This window comes from Somniosus microcephalus, unplaced genomic scaffold, assembly GCF_052327205.1.
Source record: "Somniosus microcephalus isolate GS21.2 unplaced genomic scaffold, FLI_Smic_1.0 unresolved_chr1, whole genome shotgun sequence".
Taxonomy (NCBI): Eukaryota; Metazoa; Chordata; class Chondrichthyes; order Squaliformes; family Somniosidae; genus Somniosus; species Somniosus microcephalus.
In genome coordinates this window covers 171,013,729-171,035,191 of record NW_028225179.1, presented here as the reverse complement: position 1 = coordinate 171,035,191, position 21,463 = coordinate 171,013,729, and the positions used below count along the sequence as shown (strand labels likewise).

The 21,463-nt window shown below is 51.0% G+C and overlaps 1 protein-coding gene across 2 annotated transcripts in view; it reads left to right on the top strand.

The window, feature by feature from the left end:
- LOC147096561 (NACHT, LRR and PYD domains-containing protein 3-like) overlaps positions 1-21,463 on the top strand; it is a 254,802-nt gene that overhangs the window by 201,983 nt on the left and 31,356 nt on the right. The gene's annotated exons all lie outside the window — the stretch shown is intronic.

Genomic DNA, 21,463 nt, shown 5'->3' with positions numbered 1-21,463 from the left:
CCTCCTGCTCACTACCCATTACTGTTAATATCCCACCAAGTCTAATCCCAACCTCCTGCTCACTACCCATTACCGTTAATATCCCACCTGGTCTAATCCCAACCTCCTGCTCACTGCCCATTACCGTTAATATCCCACCTAGTCTAATCTCAACCTCCTGCTCACTGCCCATTACAGTTAATATCCCACCTAGTCTAATCTCAACCTCCTGCTCACTGCCCATTACAGTTAATATCCCACCTAGTCTAATCCCAACCTCCTGCTCACTACCCATTACTGTTAATATCCCACCTAGTCTAATCCCAACCTCCTGCTCACTACCCATTACTGTTAATATCCCACCTAGTCTAATCCCAACCTCCTGCTCACTACCCATTACTGTTAATATCCCACCTAGTCTAATCCCAACCTCCTGCTCACTGCCCATTACCGTTAATATCCCACCTAGTCTAATCTCAACCTCCTGCTCACTGCCCATTACAGTTAATATCCCACCTAGTCTAATCTCAACCTCCTGCTCACTGCCCATTACTGTTAATATCCCACCTAGTCTAATCCCAACCTCCTGCTCACTGCCCATTACAGTTAATATCCCACCTAGTCTAATCCCAACCTCCTGCTCACTGCCCATTACTGTTAATATCCTACCTAGTCTAATCCCAACCTCCTGCTCACTGCCCATTACTGTTAATATCCCACCTAGTCTAATCCCAACCTCCTGCTCACTGCCCATTACTGTTAATATCCTACCTAGTCTAATCCCAACCTCCTGCTCACTACCCATTACTGTTAATATCCCACCTAGTCTAATCCCAACCTCCTGCTCACTGCCCATTACTGTTAATATCCCACCGAGTCTAATCCCAACCTCCTGCTCACTGCCCATTACTGTTAATATCCCACCTAGTCTAATCCCAACCTCCTGCTCACTGCCCATTACCGTTAATATCCCACCTGGTCTAATCCCAACCTCCTGCTCACTGCCCATTACTGTTAATATCCCACCTAGTCTAATCCCAACCTCCTGCTCACTGCCCATTACTGTTAATATCCCACCTAGTCTAATCCCAACCTCCTGCTCACTGCCCATTACCGTTAATATCCCACCTAGTCTAATCCCAACCTCCTGCTCACTGCCCATTACTGTTAATATCCCACCTAGTCTAATCCCAACCTCCTGCTCACTACCCATTACCGTTAATATCCCACCTGGTCTAATCCCAACCTCCTGCTCACTGCCCATTACCGTTAATATCCCACCTAGTCTAATCTCAACCTCCTGCTCACTGCCCATTACAGTTAATATCCCACCTAGTCTAATCCCAACCTCCTGCTCACTGCCCATTACTGTTAATATCCTACCTAGTCTAATCCCAACCTCCTGCTCACTGCCCATTACTGTTAATATCCCACCGAGTCTAATCCCAACCTCCTGCTCACTGCCCATTACCGTTAATATCCCACCTAGTCTAATCCCAACCTCCTGCTCACTGCCCATTACTGTTAATATCCCACCTAGTCTAATCCCAACCTCCTGCTCACTACCCATTACCGTTAATATCCCACCTAGTCTAATCCCAACCTCCTGCTCACTGCCCATTACTGTTAATATCCCACCTAGTCTAATCCCAACCTCCTGCTCACTGCCCATTACCGTTAATATCCCACCTAGTCTAATCCCAACCTCCTGCTCACTGCCCATTACTGTTAATATCCTACCTAGTCTAATCCCAACCTCCTGCTCACTGCCCATTACTGTTAATATCCCACCTAGTCTAATCCCAACCTCCTGCTCACTGCCCATTACCGTTAATACCCCACCTAGTCTAATCCCAACCTCCTGCTCACTACCCATTACTGTTAATACCCCACCTCGTCTAATCCCAACCTCCTGCTCACTACCCATTACTGTTACTATCCCACCTAGTCTAATCCCAACCTCCTGCTCACTACCCATTACTGTTAATATCCCACCTAGTCTAATCCCAACCTCCTGCTCACTGCCTATTACTGTTAATATCCCACCTAGTCTAATCCCAACCTCCTGCTCACTGCCCATTACAGTTAATATCCCACCTAGTCTAATCCCAACCTCCTGCTCACTACCCATTACTGTTAATACCCCACCTAGTCTAATCCCAACCTCCTGCTCACTGCCCATTACTGTTAATATCCCACCTAGTCTAATCCCAACCTCCTGCTCACTGCCCATTACCGTTAATATCCCACCTAGTCTAATCCCAACCTCCTGCTCACTACCCATTACTGTTAATATCCCACCTAGTCTAATCCCAACCTCCTGCTCACTGCCCATTACTGTTAATATCCCACCTAGTCTAATCCCAACCTCCTGCTCACTGCCCATTACTGTTAATATCCCATCTAGTCTAATCCCAACCTTACTGCCCATTACTGTTAATATCCCATCTAGTCTAATCCCAACCTCCTGCTCACTGCCCATTACTGTTAATATCCAGCCTTAGCTCTTCCCAACTTCCCAGTTTCCTGTTCACTCCACAAACACTAAACTCAATTTGTCAAAAATAATATTATCTATTGTATTAATTTATCGAGTGCTTCTGCAACAGTTTGTGGGAGTAAATTATGCAATCTAACCAAATTGTAGTTAAATAAATGGATCTAACCTTACCCGTAATACTTCGAATTGGCCGACATTTGTCCCCTATGTACAAACATTGGGAACACTCTGCGGGCGGAGGCCTACCTCAGGAGTAAATTTGTCCCTCTGAACAAACAGTGGAAACACTCTGTGGGCGGAGGCCTACCTCGGGAGTAAATTTGTCCCTCTGAACAAACAGTGGAAACACTCTGCGGTGGAGGCCTACCTCGGGAGTAAATTTGTCCCTCTGAACAAACAATGGGAACACTCTGCGGGCGGAGGCCTACCTCGGGAGTAAATTAGACCCCTCTGAACAAACAATGGGAACACTCTGCGGGTGGAGGCCTACCTCGGGAGTAAATTAGACCCCTCTGAACAAACAATGGGAACACTCTGCGGGCGGAGGCCTACCTCGGGAGTAAATTTGTCCCTCTGAACAAACAGTGGAAACGCTCTGCGGTGGAGGCCTACCTCGGGAGTAAATTTGTCCCTCTGAACAAACAATGGGAACACTCTGCGGGCGGAGGCCTACCTCGGGAGTAAATTTGTCCCTCTGAACAAACAGTGGAAACACTCTGCGGGCGGAGGCCTACCTCGGGAGTAAATTTGTCCCTCTGAACAAACAGTGGAAACGCTCTGCGGTGGAGGCCTACCTCGGGAGTAAATTTGTCCCTCTGAACAAACAATGGGAACACTCTGCGGGCGGAGGCCTACCTCGGGAGTAAATTTGTCCCTCTGAACAAACAATGGAAACACTCTGCGGGCGGAGGCCTACCTCGGGAGTAAATTTGTCCCTCTGAACAAACAGTGGAAACACTCTGTGGGCGGAGGCCTACCTCGGGAGTAAATTTGTCCCCTCTGAACAAACAATGGGAACACTCTGCGGGCGGAGGCCTACCTCGGGAGTAAATTTGTCCCTCTGAACAAACAATGGGAACACTCTGCGGGCGGAGGCCTACCTCGGGAGTAAATTTGTCCCTCTGAACAAACAATGGAAACACTCTGCGGGCGGAGGCCTACCTCGGGAGTAAATTTGTCCCTCTGAACAAACAATGGGAACAATCTGCGGGCGGAGGCCTACCTCGGGAGTAAATTTGTCCCTCTGAACAAACAATGGGAACACTCTGCGGGCGGAGGCCTACCTCGGGAGTAAATTTGTCCCTCTGAACAAACAATGGGAACACACTGCGGGCGGAGGCCTACCTCGGGAGTAAATTTGTCCCTCTGAACAAACAGTGGAAACACTCTGCGGGCGGAGGCCTACCTCGGGAGTAAATTTGTCAATCTGAACAAACAATGGGAACACTCTGCGGGTGGAGGCCTACCTCGGGAGTAAATTTGTCAATCTGAACAAACAATGGAAACACTCTGCGGGCGGAGGCCTACCTCGGGAGTAAATTTGTCCCTCTGAACAAACAATGGAAACAATCTGCGGGCGGAGGCCTACCTCGGGAGTAAATTTGTCCCTCTGAACAAACAATGGGAACACTCTGCGGGCGGAGGCCTACCTCGGGAGTAAATTTGTCCCTCTGAACAAACAGTGGAAACACTCTGCGGGCGGAGGCCTACCTCGGGAGTAAATTTGTCCCTCTGAACAAACAGTGGGAACACTCTGCGGGCGGAGGCCTACCTCGGGAGTAAATTTGTCCCTCTGAACAAACAGTGGAAACACTCTGCGGGCGGAGGCCTACCTCGGGAGTAAATTTGTCCCTCTGAACAAACAGTGGAAACACTCTGCGGGCGGAGGCCTACCTCGGGAGTAAATTTGTCCCTCTGAACAAACAATGGGAACACTCTGCGGGCGGAGGCCTACCTCGGGAGTAAATTTGTCCCTCTGAACAAACAGTGGAAACACTCTGCGGGCGGAGGCCTACCTCGGGAGTAAATTTGTCCCTCTGAACAAACAATGGGAACACTCTGTGGGCGGAGGCCTACCTCGGGAGTAAATTTGTCCCTCTGAACAAACAATGGGAACACTCTGCGGGCGGAGGCCTACCTCGGGAGTAAATTTGTCCCTCTGAACAAACAATGGAAACACTCTGCGGGCGGAGGCCTACCTCGGGAGTAAATTTGTCCCTCTGAACAAACAGTGGAAACACTCTGCGGGCGGAGGCCTACCTCGGGAGTAAATTTGTCCCTCTGAACAAACAATGGAAACACTCTGCGGGCGGAGGCCTACCTCGGGAGTAAATTTGTCCCTCTGAACAAACAATGGAAACACTCTGCGGGCGGAGGCCTACCTCGGGAGTAAATTTGTCCCTCTGAACAAACAATGGGAACACTCTGCGGGCGGAGGCCTACCTCGGGAGTAAATTTGTCCCTCTGAACAAACAGTGGAAACACTCTGCGGGCGGAGGCCTACCTCGGGAGTAAATTTGTCCCTCTGAACAAACAGTGGAAACACTCTGCGGGCGGAGGCCTACCTCGGGAGTAAATTTGTCCCTCTGAACAAACAATGGGAACACTCTGCGGGCGGAGGCCTACCTCGGGAGTAAATTTGTCCCTCTGAACAAACAATGGAAACACTCTGCGGGCGGAGGCCTACCTCGGGAGTAAATTTGTCCCTCTGAACAAACAATGGGAACACTCTGCGGGCGGAGGCCTACCTCGGGAGTAAATTTGTCCCTCTGAACAAACAATGGGAACACTCTGCGGGCGGAGGCCTACCTCGGGAGTAAATTTGTCCCTCTGAACAAACAATGGGAACACTCTGCGGGCGGAGGCCTACCTCGGGAGTAAATTTGTCCCTCTGAACAAACAATGGGAACAATCTGCGGGCGGAGGCCTACCTCGGGAGTAAATTTGTCCCTCTGAACAAACAATGGACACACTCTGCGGGCGGAGGCCTACCTCGGGAGTAAATTTGTCCCTCTGAACAAACAATGGGAACACTCTGCGGGCGGAGGCCTACCTCGGGAGTAAATTTGTCCCTCTGAACAAACAATGGAAACACTCTGCGGGCGGAGGCCTACCTCGGGAGTAAATTTGTCCCTCTGAACAAACAATGGGAACACTCTGCGGGCGGAGGCCTACCTCGGGAGTAAATTTGTCCCTCTGAACAAACAGTGGAAACACTCTGCGGGCGGAGGCCTACCTCGGGAGTAAATTTGTCCCTCTGAACAAACAGTGGAAACACTCTGCGGGCGGAGGCCTACCTCGGGAGTAAATTTGTCCCTCTGAACAAACAATGGGAACACTCTGCGGTGGAGGCCTACCTCGGGAGTAAATTTGTCCCTCTGAACAAACAATGGGAACACTCTGCGGGCGGAGGCCTACCTCGGGAGTAAATTTGTCCCTCTGAACAAACAATGGGAACACTCTGCGGGCGGAGGCCTACCTCGGGAGTAAATTTGTCCCTCTGAACAAACAGTGGAAACACTCTGCGGGCGGAGGCCTACCTCGGGAGTAAATTTGTCCCTCTGAACAAACAGTGGGAACACTCTGCGGGCGGAGGCCTACCTCGGGAGTAAATTTGTCCCTCTGAACAAACAATGGAAACACTCTGCGGGCGGAGGCCTACCTCGGGAGTAAATTTGTCCCTCTGAACAAACAATGGAAACACTCTGCGGGCGGAGGCCTACCTCGGGAGTAAATTTGTCCCTCTGAACAAACAGTGGAAACACTCTGCGGGCGGAGGCCTACCTCGGGAGTAAATTTGTCCCTCTGAACAAACAATGGAAACACTCTGCGGGCGGAGGCCTACCTCGGGAGTAAATTTGTCCCTCTGAACAAACAATGGGAACAATCTGCGGGCGGAGGCCTACCTCGGGAGTAAATTTGTCCCTCTGAACAAACAGTGGAAACACTCTGCGGGCGGAGGCCTACCGCGGGAGTAAATTTGTCCCTCTGAACAAACAATGGGAACAATCTGCGGGCGGAGGCCTACCTCGGGAGTAAATTTGTCCCTCTGAACAAACAATGGGAACACTCTGCGGGCGGAGGCCTACCTCGGGAGTAAATTTGTCCCTCTGAACAAACAAGGGAACAATCTGCGGGCGGAGGCCTACCTCGGGAGTAAATTTGTCCCTCTGAACAAACAATGGGAACACTCTGCGGGCGGAGGCCTACCTCGGGAGTAAATTTGTCCCTCTGAACAAACAATGGAAACACTCTGCGGGCGGAGGCCTACCTCGGGAGTAAATTTGTCCCTCTGAACAAACAAGGGAACAATCTGCGGGCGGAGGCCTACCTCGGGAGTAAATTTGTCCCCTCTGAACAAACAATGGGAACACTCTGCGGGCGGAGGCCTACCTCGGGAGTAAATTTGTCCCTCTGAACAAACAATGGAAACACTCTGCGGGCGGAGGCCTACCTCGGGAGTAAATTTGTCCCTCTGAACAAACAGTGGGAACACTCTGCGGGCGGAGGCCTACCTCGGGAGTAAATTTGTCCCTCTGAACAAACAATGGGAACACTCTGCGGGCGGAGGCCTACCTTGGGAGTAAATTTGTCCCTCTGAACAAACAGTGGAAACACTCTGCGGGTGGAGGCCTACCTCGGGAGTAAATTTGTCCCTCTGAACAAACAAGGGAACAATCTGCGGGCGGAGGCCTACCTCGGGAGTAAATTTGTCCCTCTGAACAAACAAGGGAACAATCTGCGGGCGGAGGCCTACCTCGGGAGTAAATTTGTCCCTCTGAACAAACAATGGGAACACTCTGCGGGCGGAGGCCTACCTCGGGAGTAAATTTGTCCCTCTGAACAAACAGTGGGAACACTCTGCGGGCGGAGGCCTACCTCGGGAGTAAATTTGTCCCTCTGAACAAACAATGGGAACACTCTGCGGGCGGAGGCCTACCTCGGGAGTAAATTTGTCCCTCTGAACAAACAAGGGAACAATCTGCGGGCGGAGGCCTACCTCGGGAGTAAATTTGTCCCTCTGTACAAACAAGGGAACAATCTGCGGGCGGAGGCCTACCTCGGGAGTAAATTTGTCCCCTCTGAACAAACAAGGGAACAATCTGCGGGCGGAGGCCTACCTCGGGAGTAAATTTGTCCCTCTGTACAAACAAGGGAACAATCTGCGGGCGGAGGCCTACCTCGGGAGTAAATTTGTCCCCTCTGAACAAACAAGGGAACAATCTGCGGGCGGAGGCCTACCTCGGGAGTAAATTTGTCCCTCTGAACAAACAGTGGAAACAATCTGCGGGCGGAGGCCTACCTCGGGAGTAAATTTGTCCCTCTGAACAAACAAGGGAACAATCTGCGGGCGGAGGCCTACCTCGGGAGTAAATTTGTCCCTCTGAACAAACAATGGAAACACTCTGCGGGCGGAGGCCTACCTCGGGAGTAAATTTGTCCCTCTGAACAAACAGTGGAAACACTCTGCGGGCGGAGGCCTACCTCGGGAGTAAATTTGTCCCTCTGAACAAACAAGGGAACAATCTGCGGGCGGAGGCCTACCTCGGGAGTAAATTTGTCCCTCTGAACAAACAGTGGGAACACTCTGCGGGCGGAGGCCTACCTCGGGAGTAAATTTGTCCCTCTGAACAAACAGTGGAAACAATCTGCGGGCGGAGGCCTACCTCGGGAGTAAATTTGTCCCTCTGAACAAACAAGGGAACAATCTGCGGGCGGAGGCCTACCTCAGGAGTAAATTTGTCCCTCTGAACAAACAATGGGAACAATCTGCGGGCGGAGGCCTACCTCGGGAGTAAATTTGTCCCTCTGAACAAACAATGGGAACACTCTGCGGGCGGAGGCCTACCTCAGGAGTAAATTTGTCCCTCTGAACAAACAATGGGAACAATCTGCGGGCGGAGGCCTACCTCGGGAGTAAATTTGTCCCTCTGAACAAACAAGGGAACAATCTGCGGGCGGAGGCCTACCTCAGGAGTAAATTTGTCCCTCTGAACAAACAATGGGAACAATCTGCGGGCGGAGGCCTACCTCGGGAGTAAATTTGTCCCTCTGAACAAACAATGGGAACACTCTGCGGTGGAGGCCTACCTCGGGAGTAAATTTGTCCCTCTGAACAAACAATGGGAACACTCTGCGGTGGAGGCCTACCTCGGGAGTAAATTTGTCCCTCTGAACAAACAATGGAAACACTCTGCGGGCGGAGGCCTACCTCGGGAGTAAATTTGTCCCTCTGAACAAACAAGGGAACAATCTGCGGGCGGAGGCCTACCTCGGGAGTAAATTTGTCCCTCTGAACAAACAATGGAAACACTCTGCGGGCGGAGGCCTACCTCGGGAGTAAATTTGTCCCTCTGAACAAACAGTGGAAACACTCTGCGGGCGGAGGCCTACCTCGGGAGTAAATTTGTCCCTCTGAACAAACAAGGGAACAATCTGCGGGCGGAGGCCTACCTCGGGAGTAAATTTGTCCCTCTGAACAAACAGTGGGAACACTCTGCGGGCGGAGGCCTACCTCGGGAGTAAATTTGTCCCTCTGAACAAACAGTGGAAACAATCTGCGGGCGGAGGCCTACCTCGGGAGTAAATTTGTCCCTCTGAACAAACAAGGGAACAATCTGCGGGCGGAGGCCTACCTCGGGAGTAAATTTGTCCCTCTGAACAAACAAGGGAACAATCTGCGGGCGGAGGCCTACCTCAGGAGTAAATTTGTCCCTCTGAACAAACAATGGGAACACTCTGCGGTGGAGGCCTACCTCGGGAGTAAATTTGTCCCTCTGAACAAACAATGGGAACACTCTGCGGTGGAGGCCTACCTCGGGAGTAAATTTGTCCCTCTGAACAAACAATGGGAACACTCTGCGGGCGGAGGCCTACCTCGGGAGTAAATTTGTCCCTCTGAACAAACAATGGAAACACTCTGCGGGCGGAGGCCTACCTCGGGAGTAAATTTTATCCCCTATGTACAAACAGTGGAAACAATCTGCGGGCGGAGGCCTACCTCGGGAGTAAATTTTATCCCCTATGTACAAACAGTGGAAACCATCTGCGGTCGGAGGCCTACCTCAGGAATACATTCCGACCCGTGAAATAATTCCGGAAGTACCCGCTGGGGTCCAGGCCGTGAACAGTTCCGGTCTTGGCCCTCCAGGTGGTGGCAGTGTCAGGGCCCACAGATCCCAGTGACACAGGTGGTTCAGAACCATCCCTGGGATCTCGTACACCCGGTTCTCCAATGACAAAGGAGGATTCCGTTTCAATCATTTATGAACGGAATCCCCTGATGAGCAATGGAATCCCCAAATAATTATAAATGTACAGAATAATAAATGTACTGAACTGCAATTTTATGCAAAAGATACTTAGTTGCACCAACCTCAATAAAAATTTAATTTTTTGATAAATAATTTTAAACATCTTAACCCGGGTCAATATTCGCATAAACTCATTTGACGTGTGTGCGCATAATTTTGGATTTTTAAATATTTTATTTAAGCCTTATATAAACAATTATGCTGATGCAGGCAGGCAGGCGCTGTGCCTGCCTTTAGCAGCCATAAGAGATGCGTGGGCAATTGCTGGGCAGTTGTTGGGCAAATAGCCCAACTCTGCTCCAGCGATGCTCATTTTACAGGCGGTTCGGATGATCTGTCAAGGCGTAAATTGATGGATCGCAAGTTCCGGCTCCAAAAGTTGCAAGGACTTTCAAACGGATTACAGAGACAGTAATTTCAGGGCTATTTATTTCATCATGTGCGTTCAGAATCTTGAAGACTTCCCTCAACTCCTCACTTAATCTTCTCATAGTGGCATGAGCCCAGATTATCAAATCCCCTCAAACACATGGTGTACCGTGGCTGCAGTATGTACCATCTACAAGATGCATTGCAGCAAGTCGCCAAGGCTTCTTCGGCAGCACCTCCCAAACCCACAACCTCGAAGGACAAGGGCAGCAGGCACATGGGAACACCACCATCTCCAAGTTCCCTTCCAAGTCACACAAACCATCCTGACTTGGAAATATATCGCCGATCCTTCATCGTCGCTGGGTCAAAATCCTGGAACTCCCTCCCTGATAGCACTGTGGGAGTACCTTCACCCCACGGACTGCAGTGGTTCAAGAAGGCGGCTCACCACCACCTTCTCGAGGGGCAATTAGGGATGGGCAATACATGCTTACTTTTGTAAAGTCTGTGGGTTGTGCAGTTAATAAATACACAGACTTCAGGAGTAACAAACAAACAGGTCTTTACTATTCGAAGGTCCGGGCGAATCTGCCCCAGAAATCCTGCTACAACACTTATATACTGGTGTGGTCACTATCGGTATTACAGTATACAGAAGCCAAACAAATAGTGCCACACCTAAAGTAGTTCCCTTAAAGGTGAACGGTTACATTCAATAGTTCCCTTAAAGGTAGACGGGTACATACACTACAATCCTCCCTTTTTAGCTTATTACTTAGAGTCCCCGTTAAACATACATATCTTCAACTTCCTATAAAACAAATTACAGCTATAATCTCGGTGGAGTCAATGTCATATAAAACAATTTACAAATATAATCTCGGTGGAAACAGTTCACAGGTTCCATCTCTGCGGAAACAGTTCATAGATTCAGTCTCTGATCTTGACTCGTTCCGAACAACATTTCTTTGGGGTAGCCGGTTCACCTGGCTAGCGTGACTCCTCCATAGCCTTTTTCTTGACGTAACAGCTTGAACTTTCGTCCTGTTGAACCAGCAGTGCGGACTTTTACAACCAACTGGCTGTCTTGACATTTTCCAGTTTTTCAACTAATTTAGCTCCTTTCGTAATGTCCCGCCTGGAATGGTAGAAGTGCTAATATTTTAGACAGTTATTATCTTCTGCTTCTTTTTCTTTTCTGCCTTTTTGAAACTCTCGGAGCTCCTTTCTCGGCTGCCAGCTGTAGCGCCACCAACTCTCTATGTTCCTTAGACCTTAAGTGCTTCATCCGGATTTCAGCACTTTGAGAGTTTTCATCACAAGCTGGGCAGACCACATCCTCATAATATTCAGTGTCACTCAACAGGTCATGGTAATATTCAGGTTCGTCCTGAGTTAGGCCAGCGAGAGAGACTTCTTCTTCCTCCTCACCCGTCTGGACGTTAGCTGACGGTGGTTCCTTCCCTAAACATCTTTCTTGAAAAGCCTTCTTCATGCATTCATATTCATCCCGCTCTTCCTGGGTTATCTGCCATTCCTTCACGACGGACCTCATTTGTGAGTTCAATACCTTCCTTTCCATCGGTAATTGCGTTATCAGGCTATTTAACCCTTCTACTGAAGTAACGGTTTCCACCTTCTTCTGTTCACCTTGACGTGATTCAACGTACTTTTGGCATCCTTGTAAAATTTGTGTTGCCACCTCAGCTATCCCCGTGACTTTTGAGAGCTCCGAACTCGTTCCCCCTGAAGATTGAAGCTCGTGTTCAGATTGTTCCCCTTGCAGAGTCTTGTCCTTCAGCATATGAAGGAGTTGGCCGACCGTTAACTCTTCCCTGGGAACACGGTGGATCAGAGTCTTCTCCATTTCATCCACCTCTTTCTCCAATACTTCCACCTTACGTTCCTCTTGAACTTTGGCTTTCAGCGCTCGGAAAAGTTGCGCCCTGATGCTCTCTAGTTCATGTTCAGGGATCATTCTTAGTGTCCTGTTCTTCCACTGAAAGGATTCCCAGTTGAATCTGTTCTTCAAGTTGTTGAACCTCGGACATTGCCGCCTCATATTTGTCTTGGGTGTCCTTCAATGTTTTTATAAGTTCTTGGACATCCTGTCTTTCATGCTCTGCCATGATTTTCACCTCTAATTGCTCATCTATGGATGGAGCTTCTATCGATGAGTCTGTCTTGGCCTTGAGCTCATCAAGAATTTCCTGCAGCCTTTGGACTTCTTGCTCATGTTCAACCTTTAGTTGTTCACATGCTTCTACTGAAACTAGCTTTCGGAGGCTGCCGAGTTAACCCCCTCCTGAATTGTAGCCTGGGCCTGTTCATACTGTTCTTTCAACTTCTCACACTCTGCTTGTAAGGAGTCGTAAAGAAGAACTGGAATAAAATCCTGGCTCCCTGAAGATTCCTCTTCCTTTGGTTCATTCTGTAAATATTCTAGTTCCTGAACAGCATCAGGGGAATGTGATTGGTATTTGACCACGATGGCTCTATGGTCGCTCTCTGCTTGAGCTAGCTGTCTCTGTAGTCTTTCCAGGTTCCCCCATTCGGTGTCCCAGAACTTTTCCATATTTTTCATCTCCTGTACGAGACGGTCACTGAACTGTTCTAATTGTTGTCGTACTTTGACATAAGTTTGCGTCCGAGCTCGGTGTTCTTCCGTCATGGATGAATCTTTTGCTTGAACAGGCTCAGAATTCTCTGTCAACCTGGAGTTCTGCTCTGCAGCTTTATTCTTCTTGGTACCATAAGTCCTTCTGCCTGTCTTCATTTTCTTTCCCATCGTCGGCAAGTCCCTTTTAGCCTTGTCTTCCATTTTCGACTTGGTCTTATCATCATCCATTTCAGAATCTGAGCTAATAGCTTGCACCGAGTCCTCCCTCATTATGGCTTTTAGGTAATGCCATTCCATGTCTATTTTCTTAATCCACTCCCGTCCTAGAAGTGGTGGTCCTCCCTCAGGTAATACGTACAAGCTCATTCTTGGGTGTTCTTTCCCCCTATCTCTCACCTTGACTCTTATTTTCCCCACGGGGTATACGTTATGCCCCGTGTATGTCTGTAATACGAACTTGGTATTTCTTAAAGGTATGTGAGAGAATAGCCGGTGGTAGTCCCTTCGGTTGATGACTGATAGAGCTGATCCAGTGTCCAGCTCCATTCTTACTTGGACTCCAGCTATTTTTAGTATGACCCAGATGGCCTGTAGATCCGTTTCTTTACCCACATTGTGGATTCTCAGCCTACCCAGCTCCTGGTTGTTTGGGTCTGAGACTGAATTCTGTTCGTCTGAACTCTTCTCAGCCACCTTGTGTACCTTCTTGTACTTTTCTGGTGGTGGCTTCCTTTGATTATTGATCTTTTTCCCGGACCGGCATACCTTCGCGATGTGACCCAGTTTGCCACATTTCCTACACTCTTGGTTCTTAAACCAGCATTGATTCTGGTCGTGCGTTGTCTTCCCACAATGGTAGCATTTTGTTGTGCTTGAAGTAATTTGGTCCACCCAGAGTGCCGCTGCCTTTAGTTGCATTTCCGCCGTTCCTTTCGCTGCGGCTTCGTGCGATGCAGCTATAAGGACAGCCCTGTCCAGTGTGAGGTCGTTCTCTTCCAGTAGTCGCTTCTGCGTCCCTTCTTTGGACAATCCGCATACGAACTTGTCCCGCAGCGCTTCTGTCAGATTCCCTCCGAACTGGCAGTATTTCGCTAGCCTACGCAGTTCGACCAAGTATTCCGCATTGCTTTCGTCTTTCTTCTGCGTTCTTGCGTAGAATTTGAATCGTTCAGCCAGCATCAGCGGTGTGGGGTTCAAGTGGTCCTTCAGCACAGCCACAATCTCTTCGAAGGTCTGATCCGCTGGTTTATTTGGTGCTATTAGATGCTTCAAGAGCCCGTATGTTTTTGCCCCCATCGAGTTTAGCAATGTTATCGCCTTGTCGCCTTCCTCTATTTTGTTGGCTTCGCAATAGATCTCTATGCGTTCCACGTACGTGGCCCAGTCTTCTATTTCAGAATTAAAGTCGTTAATATTCCCTCGCTTAGGCATCTTTCTTCCCTTGGGAGCAGCACCAGTATTTCTTATTTATTTATTTGTTTCTAAGATGGCGGTTTTCCCGCGAAATCGGCGGTTTCCCGCTCTTTCCTTCTCTCCCCGCCCACTTCAATGGCGGTATGTCAATCAAGATGGCGGTTTTCCCGCGAAAATGGCGGTTTCCCGCTCTTCCTTTCTCGCCCCGCCCACTTCAATGGCGGTTTCCCGCTTCTGGCGTCTTCTCCGCCTAATGGCGGCTTCCCGCGTTTCTTCCCGGTGGAAGGGGTACGCTTCCCCCACAGCGGACAGGTTCAGCCGCTGGCTGGCTACCGCACAGCTCCCCTTACTCGGCTATGTCTTTTCCTCCCGCCCGCACGGCTCTACCAGCGCTGGGTACACCCCGTTAGCGGAGGACAGTTCAGCCGCTGGACTGGCTCTCGCGCAGTCTCTCACCCCGTTTTCGGCTGTGTCTCTCACCCACTCCTGCACGTTCAGTTTTGCCGGCTCTGAGTACCCCGTTGGTGGAGAACAGCTCAGCCGCTGGACCGGCTCCTCGCAGTCTCTCTCTCCGCACCCGGCTCTCACCCACACGGTTCCCGTTCGCCTCCCCAGCCCTCTCGCAGACCGGTGTTTCCCTCCCCGGCTGCGGCTGGGTTTCTCTTCCCGCGCCTACTCGCAGGCTCAGCGCTTCGTGGCTGCGGTCGCTGCCCGGATTGTTCCCGCCGATCGCGGTCCGGCTGTCACCCGACGCCGTTGGACCCGACTTTTGGCCAGCACAGCTCCCCCTCGACCGAGGTCGAGTGCTCTGCCCTTATCCTCCGGATGCTTCTACACCTTCCCCTACTCTGTCTCTTCGGCCACCTTGTTTCTTGCTGGTCGGCTCACTCCGCACCGTGGCAGAAGGGTAGTCAGTGCCTGTTGCTGATACAGCTTTTGTTGTTAGTCTTCCTGCTTTCTGTTGTTGCAGCCTCGTGTTTTCTTTTGGTAGCACGACGAGGGCGGTTGTCTCTCTTCGACGCTCTTCGTTGCTTTTGGTAATCTTGCCGCAGGGTACGATCGGACTCGTCGCCACTGTAAAGTCTGTGGGTTGTGCAGTTAATAAATACACAGACTTCAGGAGTAACAAACAAACAGGTCTTTACTATTCGAAGGTCCGGGCGAATCTGCCCCAGAAATCCTGCTACAACACTTATATACTGGTGTGGTCACTATTGGTATTACAGTATACAGAAGCCAAACAAATAGTGCCACACCTAAAGTAGTTCTCTTAAAGGTGAACGGTTACATTCAATAGTTCTCTTAAAGGTAGACGGGTACATACACTACAACTTTGCCAACGACGCCCACATCCCATGAACGAATTCTAAAAAAATAACACGTAACTCCTCATTTCTGATAACATCCCAGTGAATCCGCAAGACCGTTTCCCATTTGTTAAAATGTCCTCCCTATAAATGGACTGTCCTGAATGGAGTTTACACTGCTGGGTAAATGACCTCCTCCTGTGCTCTGGGGCTGGAGCGTTACTCCCCAGAGGAACATCAGGAAGTTGAGCTCATTCAGTCTGCAAATGTCAATTTAAATTTAGTGGATGAATTTCCACTCCACTCTGGTTAGAGAATGACTGACGGATGAAATATTAATAGTTGCATATTTTAATTTTCTTCTGTAGGAATTGACGAATTCCTACGAATAACTGAGAACGACACAGGAGAACAATTAAACAGGTCTTTACTCAACGGAGATGCCGTGAGGATTGCCTGGGCAGTCACGTCGTATGTGATGTCATCGCGTTTGCCCGCATTTTCCTGTGCTCTTAAAGGGGCCACGCCCTGTACATGCAAACTTTATATACAAAACACAGTAATGCCTAACACAATGGGACAGGTTTAGGCTGGTGTTAGCACATCGTTAAAGGGAATTATATACAGTTAGCCAGAGTCATTCAGTGGTTCTGCCACATGCGCCCCGCCCAGAATTCGCTTTAACGGACAAAGTCAAACGGTGAGGGGGTCTGACGAGCCTGTCAGAACGACTCCTGTACTCTCGAGGCAGAGTCTGCAGGGCGGCTGGCGGCCTGGCGGGCGGTCGCACTTGGTCTGCCGTAACCACGATGGGTGGCCGACCCCGTCTCGGCGGTTGTGCTGTCTCGACGGGGCGGTCAAGGTCCAAATGTGCTGGCTTTAAGCGGTCGACCGAAATGTGGTCCGGTTTACCACCGACATCTACCGTGAAGGTTTTGTCCTCTGCTTCCAACACGCGGAAAGGACCGGTATATGGGGCCTTGAGCGGATCCCTATGTGCGTCATGGCGAATAAAAACGTACCCCGCCTTGTGAAGCTCCGTGGGAACGTGTGACTCCTGCAGCCCGTGGTGCAAAGTGGGCACCGGTGTGAAACATCTGACCACCTCTTGGTGACTAGCAAGCTGGGCAGACGCGGACCAGGGCTCCGTCGATGTTGGTAGGAAGTCCCCTGGGACTCGCAGCGGCTGACCGTACACGAGTTCTGCTGATGAAGAGTGAAGGTCTTTGGGGGCCGTGCGAAGGCCCAGCAGGACCCACGGTAGCTTGTCTACCCATCCAGCGTCCTGGAGGCTGGCCCTCAGGGCGGCTTTCATTGAGCGGTGGAAGCGTTCGCAGAGGCCGTTCGCCTGTGGGTGATAGGCTGTGGGGCGGTGTAATTTGACACCGAGGCCTTGGGCCACTGCTTTCCAGAGTTCGGAGGAAAACTGTGGCCCCCTGTCCGATGAAATATCTGCGGGCACTCCGAAACGGGCGATCCATGAGGAAATGAACGCCCTGGCCACGTCCGCCGAAGTAGTGGATGACAGGGGGACTGCCTCTGGCCATCTGGTGGTGCGGTCAACCATGGTCAGGATGTGTGAAAAACCATGGGAGGGTGTGAGTGGTCCTACCAGGTCCATGTTGACATGGTCGAAATGTCGCTCCGGAACTGTGAAGGTGGCCAACGGAGCTTTGATGTGGCGCTGTACCTTGGCCTTTTGGCAGACCACGCAGGTGTTGGCCCAGTCACGGACATCCTTATGTATGCCATGCCATACAAATTTTGCGGACATCAGTTTCTGCAAGGCCTTCATTCCAGGGTGTGACAACCCATGTATGGCGTCGAACACTTTGCGGCGGCAGACGTCCGGCATGACAGGGCGAGGATCCTGTATGGAGACGTCACACAACAGTGTGGTACCTGCCGAATGGAAGTTGACGTCAGCCAACTGGAGGCTAGTGATGGCCGTTCTGTAAGCTTGGACTTCCGGGTCTGAGGCTTGGTCCGCTGCCATGAGGGTGTAGTCGATGCCCAAATGAACCGTATTGACGATCGCGCGGGAGAGGCAGTCTGCCACCAGGTTGTCCTTACCGGCCACATGCTGTATATCCGTGGTGAATTCGGATATGTAGGTCAGTTGACGCTGCTGTCGGGCTGACCACGGTTCGGCGGTCTTGGACATTGCAAAGGTCAGCGGCTTATGGTCCACAAAGGCGGTGTAAGGATGTCCTTCCAGTAGGAACCAAAAATGGCGGATGGCCAGAAAAAGGGCGAGCAACTCCCGGTCGAACGTGCTGTATGCTCTCTCGTTCTGCCGTAGTTGACGGCTGAAGAATGCCAAAGGCTGCCACGTCCCGTTCACCCACTGCTGTTGTACAGCACCGACTGCGTAGTCCGACGCGTCGGTGGTGAGGGCGATGGTGGCTCCTGACAGCGGGTGCGCCAGCATAGTTGCGCTGGCTAAGGCGCTTTTGGTGTCGGCGAACACTCAGGCCATGTCATCCGTCCAGTCGACCGGGTTCTTGCCAGTCTTGCCCTTGAGGGCCTCGTACAGGGGCTGCATGAGTAGTGCCGCCTTAGGCACAAAACGGTGGTAAAAGTTTACTATGCCTAGGAATTCCTGCAGGGCCTTTATATTCTGCGGGCATGGAAAGGATGTCACCGACTCTACCTTCGAAGGTAAAGGAACCGCTCCCTCTGAGGTGATGCGATGCCCCAGTAAGTCAATTTGGTGCAGGCCAAACTGACACTTGGCCGGGTTGATAATCAGGCCGTGTTGGCTGAGGTGTCGAAAAAGGGTGCGTAGGTGACAGGTATGTTCTTCCTTAGTAGGACTGGCAATTAGAATGTCATCTAGGAAGACGAAGAGGAACTTGAGGTCCCGCAGCATGGAGTCCATCAGGCGTTGGAAAGCCTGGGCGGCGTTCTTTAACCCAAACGGCATTCGTAGAAACTCGAAGAGGCCCAATGGGGTGATGACTGCGGTCTTCTGGACATCTTCTGGATGAACTGGGACCTGGTGGTAGCCCCGGACGCGGTCGACTTTTGAGAACACGGTGTTCCCTGCCAAATGGGCAGAGAAATCCTGGATATGGGGAATCGGGTACCGATCAGGAGTGGTGGCGTCGATAGTCGCCGCCATCCGCCGCCAGGCTTCAGGACGATATGGAGGGGTGAAGACCAGGGACTATCCGACCGGCGAATAATCCCTAACGTTCCATGGTTGCGCACTCCGCCTTTGCGACTGCCAGGTTCCAGGCGCCAGGCTCACGCGTAGACCAGGGGGCCATTGGTGGTGATGTGGTGTTCCACACCATGTGCGGTGGAGGAGAACGTGGGTCTTGTCAGGTCGGGGAATTCGCCGAGCAGGCGAGCGAACTCATCAGGAGTCGGGAACGCACAGGAGACGGTGCGTGACGTAGTGTTACTGCGGTAACACGGAAGAGAATTAAAAGTTGCTGCGTTGATCAGCCGCCGGTTCCTAACATCGACCAGGAGGCTGTTGGCGCACAGGAAATCCGCGCCGAGGAGGACTGGGAAACTTTGGCCGTAACAAACTCCCAGTGAAAACGTTGCACCCCGAGGCACAACTCCACTCGCCGTCTGCCGAAGGTCCGAATTGTTCCGCCATTGGCCGCTTCAAGGGCGGGGCCGTGATTCCCCATCTGCACATTGAGGGCGGATGCGGGTAAAATGCTGCACTGCGCTCCGGTGTCGCACAGAAAATGATGACCGGAGAGAGTATCGGTGATGAACAGCAATTTTCCCGCATTGCCGATCGCGGCCGCGGGGTGCCCGTTAGACCCGTTCCTCGGTGTTCGCAGTGTCAGTTGATGCTGGTATTTTTGGGGGGGGAAACTGCAAGGAGGGCGGCAACGCTTTGCCTTTGCACCGAACTGCGCGTGGTAGAAACAGCCCAGCAGGCTGACGAGCTGGGGCGGTGTCTGCGGGGGATGGGTGCCTCGTGGCGGCGCAGTACTGCCGAGTTACAGCGAAAATTTTGTCAGCCTCCGCCGCGAGTGTTGCGCAGTCTTCAGTTTCAGATCTGGCCAGGGCAGCTTGTACCTGTTCAGGCAGTTGGCTGAGGAAAATCTCGCAGAATAGGAAACATTCCCGTTCTGAGCCCAGGAGTGTGAGCATTTGGCTCATCAACTCTGAAGGCTTGGAGTCCCCGAGCCCGGGCATAGCGAGTAATCGATGGGCACGCTCCGATTTTGTGAGCCCGAAAACCTGCAGTAACCGCGCTTTGAGGGTTTCATACTTGCGCTCCGTTGGGGGGTTTTCGAGGAGGCTGACGATCCGAGAGGCGGTAGAGCTGTCGAGTGCAGAGACCACGTAAAGATACTTGGTCTGACCCGCATCGATGTTCCTCAGGGCGAACTGGGCCGCGACCTGAATAAACCACGAGGGCGCTTGCTGCTCCCAGAACTGCGGTAACTTTAGTGAAATGGCGTTTGCCTCCATGCTGTGCTCTTCTTCTGTGAAAACGTTCACAAAAACGGGGTCACCAATGTAGGAATTGACAAAATCCTACGAATAACTGAGATCGACACCAGAGAACAATTAAACAGGTCTTTACTCAACGGAGATGCCACGAGGACTGCCTGGGCAGTCACGTGGTTTGCGATGTGACGTCATCGCGTTTTCCCGCGCTCTTAAAGGGGCCACGCCCCGTACATGCAAACTCTATATACCAAACACAGTAATGCCTAACACAATGGTACAGGTTTAGGCTGGTGTTAGAACATCGTTAAAGGGAATTATATACAGTTAGCCAGAGTCATTCAGTGGTTCTGCCACACTTCCACGTTTTAGATTCAGTATTTTTATTAGATTGTGCCGTTTCTTGACTTTGAACTTTTATCCAATTAAACAGTGTGAAAACTGAAGCCATCGTATTCTACAAACTCCGCCTCCTCACCACTTCATTTCATCCTCCCACCAGACCCCTAAGGCTGAAGCAAACTGTCCAAAATCTCTTCATCCAACCTCAATCTGAACTCCCCACCCCATATACTTTCCTTTTCAAAGACCACCTACTCTGTCTCTAATATTGTCTGTCTTCAGCCCCACCTCGTTCCATCTGCTGCTGAACCCTCTCCCACGCCTTTGTCAACTCCAGACTCGACTATTCCAATGCTCCCCTGGCCGGCCTCCCACCCTGCCCCTCCATAAACTTCAGCTGCTCCAAACTCTGCTGCCTGTGCCCTGTTCTGACTCTGCCCTCTTGTGCACCCCTTCCTTTACAACACCACTGGTGGCCAAGTGTTCAGTTGTCTGAGGCTCCACACTCTGTAATTCACTCTCTGAACCCCTCTGTCCCTCCATAAACTTCAGCTACTCCAAACTCTGCTGCCTGTGTCCTGTTCTGACTCTGGCCTCTTGTGCACCCCTTCCTTTACAACACCACTGGTGGCCAAGCGTTCAGTTGTCTGAGGCTCCACACTCTGTAATTCACTCTCTGAACCCCTCTGTCCCTCCATAAACTTCAGCTACTCCAAACTCTGCTGCCTGTGCCCTGTTCTGACTCTGACCTCTTGTGCACCCCTTCCTTCACAACACCACTGGTGGCCAAGTGTTCAGTTGTCTAAGGCTCCACACTCTGTAATTCACTCTCTGAACCCCTCTGTCCCTCCATAAACTTCAGCTACTCCAAACTCTGCTGCCTGTGTCCTGTTCTGACTCTGACCTCTTGTGCACCCCTTCCTTTACAACACCACTGGTGGCCAAGTGTTCAGTTGTCTGAGGCTCCACACTCTGTAATTCACTCTCTGAACCCCTCTGCCTCGCCACCTCTCTCTTCTCAACATTGACCTTTCCTCCAGACTTTGGTCATCTCTAATAGTATATCCTGCTTTGTCTCAGGTCCATTGTCTGGTTCCGTCTCTGTGAAGGGCCTTGGGACATTCTTCTACATTAAAGCCGCTATATAAATGAAAGTTGTTGATGATAAAGGTCCTGATTACATGCTGCAAGT